Here is a 13980-nt window from a genome sequence, read left to right as displayed (position 1 = left end):
TTTTGAATTATTTTATTTTCTTTTGATTTCAAAATCAATAATTATTTTGGTTTGAGCCCAAAAGTTTTGTCGGATTAAAACTACCAAAATATTCTAGTTTTGATATTTTTATATTTTGTCGGATTCAAAAGTATTTGAATTTTTGCAAATGATTATTATAATAATTTGCAATTTGCAATTTATTTTGAGTACTATTCGTGAAAGTAGAGAAAGACTTTGAAAATATTCTTTTTGCAAATATTGTGTATTCAGGGTATTTAGAATTTTTGTAAAATTTTATTTTTAAATCTGTGAATAGATTTTGGATCCCTGAATTCTTATATATTATTAAAAATAGTATTAATTCGAGATGTGCTAGTTAAGAGTTTTTATACATATAAAATAAACTTTCTTAAAAATAATATATCTGTTATGTTTATAAATAAGTGAGGTGTACATGTGTAGTAGACTAGTAGTACACGCTGCAGTTGCGTGGGGAATAAAAGAAAAGAAAACAGAGTAATCTAAGAGACTGTAATTAGTTTTGGGGCGGTCGAAAGAAAAAGAGCAGAGGCGGCTTAATCAGGGTTCTTCACTTTCTTCTTTTATTCTCAATCGATTGCTTCCCGGTGGTAAAGATTAAGTCTGTGTGTTCGTATACGTGTATATACACACGTCTGTGCGTGTGTTTGTGTTGTTGCGTGAACCACAGATGGGGGCTGGTGGTGTTTGGATTGTATTGAATCGGAGGTGGTGTCGAGGTTTTTATAGTCGGCGATAGGTGGCTTCAGGGTCGCGGCGACGCTGCCAGATTCGGAGATGTGGGTTTGGCAGAAATTGTAGTCATCGGGCGGAGGTGAGAGTCGATGGCTGAAGAGGGTGCACGAGGGGAGAAAGACGTGGTGGTGGATGGTTTGTTAGTCCCCGGGATTGGTTGTAGTTGAGATGAGATTACAGAGGCTGCAGAGCGGAGTTGAAAGCTGGGTGAATTCGATTATGGTGGGTGGGCTGGGCTCGATGGATTATAGTAATGGTTTGTGAAATTACAGGCGATAGTATGTGTTTGAGTTGAAAGTGAAACAGGGATAGTTAGTCCAAAAAAGAGAGTCAGTGACAGTGAGAGATTGGTGAGGGTTATGATTCTGATTGGGTTGAAATCTGCTGGTGTTTGTAGTTGTTAAATGAACAGGGAAAGGCTGGGAATTGTGTGGTGATTAAAGGAGAAAGGAGGGCTGGTGGCTGGTGTTGTGTTCGATGATTATATTGTTGTGTTGCAGCGCTGATCGTGGGGTTATAGAGAGGGCTGAAGCGAAGATTGGGTGATGGATGAAGGTTATGATGATTTGAGGTCGGAAGTTTATGAGGGAAGGGAGATGGATCAAGTCTTGAATTCAGGTGTAGGTGTTGTTTGTGTATATGAGCTGGAGTTAAGGACAAAAGGGGTCGGGGAAGCCAAATTACAGGTCTGGTAGTTGTAGTAAAGGTGGGGGATAGTCGTGTGAGGTTGCAATATCAACGATAGAAGGTATAAACTTTTAAATTCAGTTTGCTGTTCTGTTTTTGGAGTACTGTTTCGGAGAAGTTTTATTTTGATTGGGTGATCGACCATTGAATGGAAGTTGTAGTTTATGATTCCTAGTTTATTTGGCCGCTGATTTTGCATCAATCGGAGTAACGAGCTAGGAGTTATGTCAGTTTTAGTATAGGTTGTCAATAACCTACGGAATTACTAAACACTGAACTTTGGAGCAATGTTTCACCTAGCTAAACACCTTAATTCGATTTGAAATTTTCAGAGATGATAGTGTACTGAGTATAGAAGATCCCAGAGGTGGTTTCATGTCAAAATGACAATCCTACGATTTACAGTGAATTTTGGAGCGTGGCTGTGACAATGATAAAAAAATTCTGCTTTGACTCGCTGAGATAAATTTGAGTACCATCTTTGAGCGAGTATTTGAACTAGCTATACTAATTGGTTTAAGCTGAAATTTTGAGGATAGCAAGATATTATGTCAGAGGTTAAAATGGAAAAGGTTTCATGTGAAGATGATTAGTTATGGAATTTTGAAAAATACTAGAAAATAGAGCATTGAAATGGAGATCTTGTTGTTGATTTTTGAAGAGTGCGACCCCGGGATAGTCCACTTCACTTTGAGGATTAAATTGATATGTTGAGGATTAATTCTCTAGTTCGAGGAATTATTTTTATTTCAAGAATTAGTTTTCTACTATGAGGATTTATTGTATATTTAATTGAAATAGCAGAATAAAGTAGACTATTTTGTGCAGAGATTGCTGTGTTATTGATTTGAGGTTTGCTCAATTTTAAAATACACGGTGTCCAAAATTATAGTATTTTATTAATTAGTTTGATGAGATTCCGAGCTGATTATGTGATTGGATTACAAGTGGACTTGTAATTCAGATTTGGATAATATACATGGTTGTGTTTTAATGTGATTAGTTGTTTGTATATGATCATATATAAGATTATATACATGATTTACTAGATTATATTTATATTGATATAAATATCAAAGCATGTAAATTATGTGTTACGTGCCAAGGTGATTACTTGTTCAACTGTCTGATACTATGTGTATATATTATTTGTATATATTATATGATTATATTACGAAGGGTAGTAATATAATTTTGATTCTGCGAATTGACGACTTTCTGGATTGCTTTCAACTGAAATATTATACTGCTTTGATATAGTCTCTCGAGACGCGTGCATCAACGATTGTCAGAAGCAAGCAAATAGCGTGGCAAGGCAAGTCAGAAATATTTTGATAAGGCGATATTGTGCCGTAAGATAGTCCAATAGATTATAGTCATTTCAGAATTAGCGATTGAGGCCAATCTAGGAATCTCGAGTAGGTGACTGTGTGTCACCTGTTTCTGTCAAAGGCAAGTATTTCTATTCTTCTGTTATTTATTAAGAGCAAGTGATTTTATTCCACAACCTTTAATTATTGCCAATGCAATTATTATATTCTGGACTTCAATTCATAGAATATCATATGCTTGGAATTTAACTGTTGTTCGATATTCCATATACCATACAGATACTCAAATAATGATTGAATTCAATACATTCCAATGATTGAATTCACTACATTCTAGTAATCATTCTACTAGAATTCTCGAATTACTTCTAAGATAGATAGTGGAAAACTATGCTATCCAGATATACTCCAAACAGTACCGAGTTGAAATTCATAATTAGCAAATAACTAACTATTTTAGTTATGTTGCCATCAGTTGATATGATTACTCCGGACCATGTGAAATGGCGAGTTTGTTGATCGAGAGAGTTGAGTGATTCAACTCCCTAAGAAAAATAAAACATTTTTTTGCGTAAGAGGCCGGGACGGCGGTCCAGTGAAGGGCTATTTGGGTATTATTGAAATATGATAATACTTTGCTGCCAAAGGCCAATGTGTTGCCTTATATTTGGTACCTGTGAATTAGGACATGCTTCTACGAAGTGTGATCCCGTACTATTACACGTGCTGATCAGCTGTGATAGTACACCCGTCAGTGGAAGTTTCAATCAAAATTTATGATTTGATTACTTAAGCTAATATTGCTTTTGTTTTCCATTGGATACTACTGTTTCTTATCTCTTTACTTCCAGAAGGATAGCACTTATTAATGCTTTACATTTAAGCATTTTATATATATATATTGTTGAGCCTTCTAGTTGCTCATTCTTCCTTGTTGTTGCTGTGCTAATCTTTGAGTTACAACTGTTATGATTTACTTCAAAAGTTTGCTTTATTTCAAATACTCTGATTTCATTCAAAAGAAATTATATCTTGTGGCTCTTGCCTTTCTTATTATCTTGCTGAGCATTTTCGCTCACTCTTGCTATTATTTCTAACCCTTTCAGCTAGGGATTGAGATGTCACCTGTATAAGCTGCGCGTAAGATTGATGCTAGACGAGATTGCCAGGGAGATGTTTACAAGAGTAGTTCTGGTTAGAATTGATTTATTTCAGTCCAGTTGTAAATAGATTTATTTATTTGGTTATCAGTTATTCTTCTTATCGAAGTTTAGATGATAATGTAGTTTAAGTTTGTAATAAGATTTAGGATTTTGGTTTCTAATTTCAATGCTGTAACCTATTAGCGATCCTGTTTTTAGGGGGTCAAAGTGATTTGATTTAAATCTCTTTTAAAATTTTCCAGATTTTCAAATATCTGTTTTACCTTCTTCCGCAAATACAGGTTTTCAATTGTTTTTGTTTTAGTGGCACCAAATCCAGACCCCCGGATTTGAGGGCTGTCACAGTTGGTATCAGAGCTATAGGTTATAAGTTATTGAAATCAGAATGTAGAGTGTGATAGGATTTTGTTTAGTGGAACCTCATATAGAGGTAAGTCAAGACTATTGGTTATAGTCTTTGTTGATGGAACTGAGACTGAGTTTGGAGTAATGATTCTGAGTAATCATTTTGGGTATATCCTAGTTTCCATATCTAGAGCTAGTGAGTTTGGATCTCAAGAGAAACATTAGTACACCTTTAGTTGCCAATCTCTCAGAGCTTGATGTTGACTTTCTGACTAACCATTGCCAGCTAGACTTGTGGAGAAACCTATCTAGTCTAGAATGTTCCTTGTCATCTCTACCACTTTTGAGTGTTTGTTCGAGGGTCATCTATTGTTTCTATAGAGACATATAAAATAAGTATGAGAATTGTTGGGTCAGAGTAAGAAAGGTATATAGTTCTCGGTTTGAGAGCTTATATAGATTTCGTGTTAAAATACTAGATATAGTGCTATGAGTAGGCTAGAACGTCAACGCTCTACAATGTTGATTGTATAAAGTTGAAGATGGCTTCTTATCGTGTCAAGCTGGATAGGACTTTTTACTAAAGTAGATAGCGGTGGTGGAATCTTTGGAGTCGTGTACGAATCGGCCAGAATATTAGAACATCGAGAAGAACTGCTTGAATCGAAACGAGCCAGAGGAATCAGTCAAGAAGGCATCTGTGAAAATCTTGGTAATACCTTCCTCATTCGTTGATTATATTGATTATTTTTCGCCTTAGTGAATTGTTTTGATATCTCTTTCATAGAGGTATTTGATGAAGTATCAGTTTCTCTTTTGCGTAAGTTATCAAATGATGCTTATGGTTATTGTATCTTTTTTTGACTATTCTTTTCATCGAACCTAGCACTTTTGAAATCTATCGATTTTGACATCTTTTCATAGAGATTTTATTAGAAATTATATCTTCTCTCTCATGAGTTATAGAATGATACTTTTGCTTACAATATCATTATCAATTATTCTTTTCATCGGAATTAGTACCTTTGCTATGTATTCATTTCTGAACCTAGAATGTCTCATTCATCAAAAGACAATCATTGTTAGTTGATTTCTGAACTTCTCTCATATTTTTTTTTACTCTAACTGAGATGAACAACCCTACTTATAGGGGACACAAGGACTATCTGTCTGTGTGATAGAAGTTTGATGGGACGCCATCACTTGTGTGTTGTGCATTACAAGAAGGCTAAATACCTTTAGTAATATCTTTGTTAAGATACGCAACATTAAGTTCTCTTGATCATATTGATCTCTCAATATTTCCTTATTTAAAATCAGTTTTGCTTTGCGAACTGATATAGCTAACATTTGCTTTGATGTCTAAAATATGATATTATAAGATTTCATGATTCTTATTTGCCAATCAATTCTGAGGGTATGCCAGTCAAGTTTGAACGAGCTAATACGGCCAGTACACTTCAATATTTTGTATACAAAAACAGATCACGATGCGACTTGCAAGAAAAAGTATGCTCTCATTCTTTCTTCGCGGATTCCGAGGACGGAATCCTTATAAGGGGGGAAGTCTGTGACGACTTAGAATTTTCTGCAATTATTTATTAATTGTTATTAATTTTCGAAAAGAGCTGGAATAAAATTTTATATTTTATTCTGATTGTTGGATTTTCAAAAACAATTATATGAGTTATTGCAATTATGTGAATGATTGTATTATTTGAAAATTTGGTGAGATTTAAATATGTGATTAAATGTTTATGTGCAATTTTAATTATTTACTTTTGATGTGAGCTGTGGATTTATAGTTTTGAATTATTTTATTTTCTTTTGATTTCAAAATCAATAATTATTTTGATTTGAGCCCAAAAGTTTTGTCGGATTAAAACTACCAAAATATTCTAGTTTTGATATTTTTATATTTTGTCGGATTCAAAAGTATTTGAATTTTTGCAAATGATTATTTTAATAATTTGCAATTTAAAATTTATTTTGAGTACTATTCGTGAAAGTAGAGAAAGACTTTGAAAATATTCTTTTTGCAAATATTGTGTATTCAGGGTATTTAGAATTTTTGTAAAATTTTATTTTTAAATCTGTGAATAGATTTTGGATCCCTGAATTCTTATATATTATTAAAAATAGTATTAATTCGAGATGTGCTAGTTAAGAGTTTTTATACATATAAAATAAACTTTCTTAAAATAATATATCTGTTATGTTTATAAATAAGTGAGGTGTACATGTGTAGTAGACTAGTAGTACACGCTGCAGTTGCGTGGGGAATAAAAGAAAAGAAAACAGAGTAATCTAAGAGACTGTAATTAGTTTTGGGGCGGTCGAAAGAAAAAGAGCAGAGGCGGCTTAATCAGGGTTCTTCACTTTCTTCTTTTATTCTCAATCGATTGCTTCCCGGTGGTAAAGATTAAGTCTGTGTGTTCGTATACGTGTATATACACACGTCTGTGCGTGTGTTTGTGTTGTTGCGTGAACCACAGATGGGGGCTGGTGGTGTTTGGATTGTATTGAATCGGAGGTGGTGTCGAGGTTTTTATAGTCGGCGATAGGTGGCTTCAGGGTCGCGGCGACGCTGCCAGATTCGGAGATGTGGGTTTGGCAGAAATTGTAGTCATCGGGCGGAGGTGAGAGTCGATGGCTGAAGAGGGTGCACGAGGGGAGAAAGACGTGGTGGTGGATGGTTTGTTAGTCCCCGGGATTGGTTGTAGTTGAGATGAGATTACAGAGGCTGCAGAGCGGAGTTGAAAGCTGGGTGAATTCGATTATGGTGGGTGGGCTGGGCTCGATGGATTATAGTAATGGTTTGTGAAATTACAGGCGATAGTATGTGTTTGAGTTGAAAGTGAAACAGGGATAGTTAGTCCAAAAAAGAGAGTCAGTGACAGTGAGAGATTGGTGAGGGTTATGATTCTGATTGGGTTGAAATCTGCTGGTGTTTGTAGTTGTTAAATGAACAGGGAAAGGCTGGGAATTGTGTGGTGATTAAAGGAGAAAGGAGGGCTGGTGGCTGGTGTTGTGTTCGGTGATTATATTGTTGTGTTGCAGCGCTGATCGTGGGGTTATAGAGAGGGCTGAAGCGAAGATTGGGTGATGGATGAAGGTTATGATGATTTGAGGTCGGAAGTTTATGAGGGAAGGGAGATGGATCAAGTCTTGAATTCAGGTGTAGGTGTTGTTTGTGTATATGAGCTGGAGTTAAGGACAAAAGGGGTCGGGGAAGCCAAATTACAGGTCTGGTAGTTGTAGTAAAGGTGGGGGATAGTCGTGTGAGGTTGCAATATCAACGATAGAAGGTATAAACTTTTAAATTCAGTTTGCTGTTCTGTTTTTGGAGTACTGTTTCGGAGAAGTTTTATTTTGATTGGGTGATCGACCATTGAATGGAAGTTGTAGTTTATGATTCCTAGTTTATTTGGCCGCTGATTTTGCATCAATCGGAGTAACGAGCTAGGAGTTATGTCAGTTTTAGTATAGGTTGTCAATAACCTACGGAATTACTAAACACTGGACTTTGGAGCAATGTTTCACCTAGCTAAACACCTTAATTCGATTTGAAATTTTCAGAGATGATAGTGTACTGAGTATAGAAGATCCCAGAGGTGGTTTCATGTCAAAATGACAATCCTACGATTTACAGTGAATTTTGGAGCGTGGCTGTGACAATGATAAAAAAAATTCTGCTTTGACTCGCTGAGATAAATTTGAGTACCATCTTTGAGCGAGTATTTGAACTAGCTATACTAATTGGTTTAAGCTGAAATTTTGAGGATAGCAAGATATTATGTCAGAGGTTAAAATGGAAAAGGTTTCATGTGAAGATGATTAGTTATGGAATTTTGAAAAATACTAGAAAATAGAGCATTGAAATGGAGATCTTGTTGTTGATTTTTGAAGAGTGCGACCCCGGGATAGTCCACTTCACTTTGAGGATTAAATTGATATGTTGAGGATTAATTCTCTAGTTCGAGGAATTATTTTTATTTCAAGAATTAGTTTTCTACTATGAGGATTTATTGTATATTTAATTGAAATAGCAGAATAAAGTAGACTATTTTGTGCAGAGATTGCTGTGTTATTGATTTGAGGTTTGCTCAATTTTAAAATACACGGTGTCCAAAATTATAGTATTTTATTAATTAGTTTGATGAGATTCCGAGCTGATTATGTGATTGGATTACAAGTGGACTTGTAATTCAGATTTGGATAATATACATGGTTGTGTTTTAATGTGATTAGTTGTTTGTATATGATCATATATAAGATTATATACATGATTTACTAGATTATATTTATATTGATATAAATATCAAAGCATGTAAATTATGTGTTACGTGCCAAGGTGATTACTTGTTCAACTGTCTGATACTATGTGTATATATTATTTGTATATATTATATGATTATATTACGAAGGGTAGTAATATAATTTTGATTCTGCGAATTGACGACTTTCTGGATTGCTTTCAACTGAAATATTATACTGCTTTGATATATAGTCTCTCGAGACGCGTGCATCAACGATTGTCAGAAGCAAGCAAATAGCGTGGCAAGGCAAGTCAGAAATATTTTGATAAGGCGATATTGTGCCGTAAGATAGTCCAATAGATTATAGTCATTTCAGAATTAGCGATTGAGGCCAATCTAGGAATCTCGAGTAGGTGACTGTGTGTCACCTGTTTCTGTCAAAGGCAAGTATTTCTATTCTTCTGTTATTTATTAAGAGCAAGTGATTTTATTCCACAACCTTTAATTATTGCCAATGCAATTATTATATTCTGGACTTCAATTCATAGAATATCATATGCTTGGAATTTAACTGTTGTTCGATATTCCATATACCATACAGATACTCAAATAATGATTGAATTCAATACATTCCAATGATTGAATTCACTACATTCTAGTAATCATTCTACTAGAATTCTCGAATTACTTCTAAGATAGATAGTGGAAAACTATGCTATCCAGATATACTCCAAACAGTACCGAGTTGAAATTCATAATTAGCAAATAACTAACTATTTTAGTTATGTTGCCATCAGTTGATATGATTACTCCGGACCATGTGAAATGGCGAGTTTGTTGATCGAGAGAGTTGAGTGATTCAACTCCCTAAGAAAAATAAAACATTTTTTTTGCGTAAGAGGCCGGGACGGCGGTCCAGTGAAGGGCTATTTGGGTATTATTGAAATATGATAATACTTTGCTGCCAAAGGCCAATGTGTTGCCTTATATTTGGTACCTGTGAATTAGGACATGCTTCTACGAAGTGTGATCCCGTACTATTACACGTGCTGATCAGCTGTGATAGTACACCCGTCAGTGGAAGTTTCAATCAAAATTTATGATTTGATTACTTAAGCTAATATTGCTTTTGTTTTCCATTGGATACTACTGTTTCTTATCTCTTTACTTCCAGAAGGATAGCACTTATTAATGCTTTACATTTAAGCATTTTATATATATATATTGTTGAGCCTTCTAGTTGCTCATTCTTCCTTGTTGTTGCTGTGCTAATCTTTGAGTTACAACTGTTATGATTTACTTCAAAAGTTTGCTTTATTTCAAATACTCTGATTTCATTCAAAAGAAATTATATCTTGTGGCTCTTGCCTTTCTTATTATCTTGCTGAGCATTTTCGCTCACTCTTGCTATTATTTCTAACCCTTTCAGCTAGGGATTGAGATGTCACCTGTATAAGCTGCGCGTAAGATTGATGCTAGACGAGATTGCCAGGGAGATGTTTACAAGAGTAGTTCTGGTTAGAATTGATTTATTTCAGTCCAGTTGTAAATAGATTTATTTATTTGGTTATCAGTTATTCTTCTTATCGAAGTTTAGATGATAATGTAGTTTAAGTTTGTAATAAGATTTAGGATTTTGGTTTCTAATTTCAATGCTGTAACCTATTAGCGATCCTGTTTTTAGGGGGTCAAAGTGATTTGATTTAAATCTCTTTTAAAATTTTCCAGATTTTCAAATATCTGTTTTACCTTCTTCCGCAAATACAGGTTTTCAATTGTTTTTGTTTTAGTGGCACCAAATCCAGACCCCCGGATTTGAGGGCTGTCACAGTTGGTATCAGAGCTATAGGTTATAAGTTATTGAAATCAGAATGTAGAGTGTGATAGGATTTTGTTTAGTGGAACCTCATATAGAGGTAAGTCAAGACTATTGGTTATAGTCTTTGTTGATGGAACTGAGACTGAGTTTGGAGTAATGATTCTGAGTAATCATTTTGGGTATATCCTAGTTTCCATATCTAGAGCTAGTGAGTTTGGATCTCAAGAGAAACATTAGTACACCTTTAGTTGCCAATCTCTCAGAGCTTGATGTTGACTTTCTGACTAACCATTGCCAGCTAGACTTGTGGAGAAACCTATCTAGTCTAGAATGTTCCTTGTCATCTCTACCACTTTTGAGTGTTTGTTCGAGGGTCATCTATTGTTTCTATAGAGACATATAAAATAAGTATGAGAATTGTTGGGTCAGAGTAAGAAAGGTATATAGTTCTCGGTTTGAGAGCTTATATAGATTTCGTGTTAAAATACTAGATATAGTGCTATGAGTAGGCTAGAACGTCAACGCTCTACAATGTTGATTGTATAAAGTTGAAGATGGCTTCTTATCGTGTCAAGCTGGATAGGACTTTTTACTAAAGTAGATAGCGGTGGTGGAATCTTTGGAGTCGTGTACGAATCGGCCAGAATATTAGAACATCGAGAAGAACTGCTAGAATCGAAACGAGCCAGAGGAATCAGTCAAGAAGGCATCTGTGAAAATCTTGGTAATACCTTCCTCATTCGTTGATTATATTGATTATTTTTCGCCTTAGTGAATTGTTTTGATATCTCTTTCATAGAGGTATTTGATGAAGTATCAGTTTCTCTTTTGCGTAAGTTATCAAATGATGCTTATGGTTATTGTATCTTTTTTTGACTATTCTTTTCATCGAACCTAGCACTTTTGAAATCTATCGATTTTGACATCTTTTCATAGAGATTTTTATTAGAAATTATATCTTCTCTCTCATGAGTTATAGAATGATACTTTTGCTTACAATATCATTATCAATTATTCTTTTCATCGGAATTAGTACCTTTGCTATGTATTCATTTCTGAACCTAGAATGTCTCATTCATCAAAAGACAATCATTGTTAGTTGATTTCTGAACTTCTCTCATATTTTTTTTTACTCTAACTGAGATGAACAACCCTACTTATAGGGGACACAAGGACTATCTGTCTGTGTGATAGAAGTTTGATGGGACGCCATCACTTGTGTGTTGTGCATTACAAGAAGGCTAAATACCTTTAGTAATATCTTTGTTAAGATACGCAACATTAAGTTCTCTTGATCATATTGATCTCTCAATATTTCCTTATTTAAAATCAGTTTTGCTTTGCGAACTGATATAGCTAACATTTGCTTTGATGTCTAAAATATGATATTATAAGATTTCATGATTCTTATTTGCCAATCAATTCTGAGGGTATGCCAGTCAAGTTTGAACGAGCTAATACGGCCAGTACACTTCAATATTTTGTATACAAAAACAGATCACGATGCGACTTGCAAGAAAAAGTATGCTCTCATTCTTTCTTCGCGGATTCCGAGGACGGAATCCTTATAAGGGGGGAAGTCTGTGACGACTTAGAATTTTCTGCAATTATTTATTAATTGTTATTAATTTTCGAAAAGAGCTGGAATAAAATTTTATATTTTATTCTGATTGTTGGATTTTCAAAAACAATTATATGAGTTATTGCAATTATGTGAATGATTGTATTATTTGAAAATTTGGTGAGATTTAAATATGTGATTAAATGTTTATGTGCAATTTTAATTATTTACTTTTGATGTGAGCTGTGGATTTATAGTTTTGAATTATTTTATTTTCTTTTGATTTCAAAATCAATAATTATTTTGATTTGAGCCCAAAAGTTTTGTCGGATTAAAACTACCAAAATATTCTAGTTTTGATATTTTTATATTTTGTCGGATTCAAAAGTATTTGAATTTTTGCAAATGATTATTTTAATAATTTGCAATTTAAAATTTATTTTGAGTACTATTCGTGAAAGTAGAGAAAGACTTTGAAAATATTCTTTTTGCAAATATTGTGTATTCAGGGTATTTAGAATTTTTGTAAAATTTTATTTTTAAATCTGTGAATAGATTTTGGATCCCTGAATTCTTATATATTATTAAAAATAGTATTAATTCGAGATGTGCTAGTTAAGAGTTTTTATACATATAAAATAAACTTTCTTAAAAATAATATATCTGTTATGTTTATAAATAAGTGAGGTGTACATGTGTAGTAGACTAGTAGTACACGCTGCAGTTGCGTGGGGAATAAAAGAAAAGAAAACAGAGTAATCTAAGAGACTGTAATTAGTTTTGGGGCGGTCGAAAGAAAAAGAGCAGAGGCGGCTTAATCAGGGTTCTTCACTTTCTTCTTTTATTCTCAATCGATTGCTTCCCGGTGGTAAAGATTAAGTCTGTGTGTTCGTATACGTGTATATACACACGTCTGTGCGTGTGTTTGTGTTGTTGCGTGAACCACAGATGGGGGCTGGTGGTGTTTGGATTGTATTGAATCGGAGGTGGTGTCGAGGTTTTTATAGTCGGCGATAGGTGGCTTCAGGGTCGCGGCGACGCTGCCAGATTCGGAGATGTGGGTTTGGCAGAAATTGTAGTCATCGGGCGGAGGTGAGAGTCGATGGCTGAAGAGGGTGCACGAGGGGAGAAAGACGTGGTGGTGGATGGTTTGTTAGTCCCCGGGATTGGTTGTAGTTGAGATGAGATTACAGAGGCTGCAGAGCGGAGTTGAAAGCTGGGTGAATTCGATTATGGTGGGTGGGCTGGGCTCGATGGATTATAGTAATGGTTTGTGAAATTACAGGCGATAGTATGTGTTTGAGTTGAAAGTGAAACAGGGATAGTTAGTCCAAAAAAGAGAGTCAGTGACAGTGAGAGATTGGTGAGGGTTATGATTCTGATTGGGTTGAAATCTGCTGGTGTTTGTAGTTGTTAAATGAACAGGGAAAGGCTGGGAATTGTGTGGTGATTAAAGGAGAAAGGAGGGCTGGTGGCTGGTGTTGTGTTCGGTGATTATATTGTTGTGTTGCAGCGCTGATCGTGGGGTTATAGAGAGGGCTGAAGCGAAGATTGGGTGATGGATGAAGGTTATGATGATTTGAGGTCGGAAGTTTATGAGGGAAGGGAGATGGATCAAGTCTTGAATTCAGGTGTAGGTGTTGTTTGTGTATATGAGCTGGAGTTAAGGACAAAAGGGGTCGGGGAAGCCAAATTACAGGTCTGGTAGTTGTAGTAAAGGTGGGGGATAGTCGTGTGAGGTTGCAATATCAACGATAGAAGGTATAAACTTTTAAATTCAGTTTGCTGTTCTGTTTTTGGAGTACTGTTTCGGAGAAGTTTTATTTTGATTGGGTGATCGACCATTGAATGGAAGTTGTAGTTTATGATTCCTTGTTTATTTGGCCGCTGATTTTGCATCAATCGGAGTAACGAGCTAGGACTTATGTCAGTTTTAGTATAGGTTGTCAATAACCTACGGAATTACTAAACACTGGACTTTGGAGCAATGTTTCACCTAGCTAAACACCTTAATTCGATTTGAAATTTTCAGAGATGATAGTGTACTGAGTATAGAAGA

General features: G+C 35.0%; 1 long non-coding RNA gene across 1 annotated transcript; it reads left to right on the top strand.

The window, feature by feature from the left end:
• Positions 1–1254: 1254 nt before the first annotated feature.
• Positions 1255–4925, top strand: LOC135151194 (uncharacterized). Its single transcript, XR_010289786.1, has 3 exons — positions 1255–1504; positions 2704–2895; positions 3881–4925. It is a non-coding gene; the product is annotated as an uncharacterized LOC135151194 (long non-coding RNA).
• The last annotated feature ends 9055 nt before the right edge of the window (positions 4926–13980 follow it).

This window comes from Daucus carota, chromosome 3 (assembly GCF_001625215.2).
Source record: "Daucus carota subsp. sativus chromosome 3, DH1 v3.0, whole genome shotgun sequence".
NCBI classification, from domain to species: Eukaryota; Viridiplantae; Streptophyta; class Magnoliopsida; order Apiales; family Apiaceae; genus Daucus; species Daucus carota.
The sequence above is the reverse complement of the archived record's forward strand: the minus strand, read 5'-3'. Positions and strand labels throughout refer to the sequence as shown.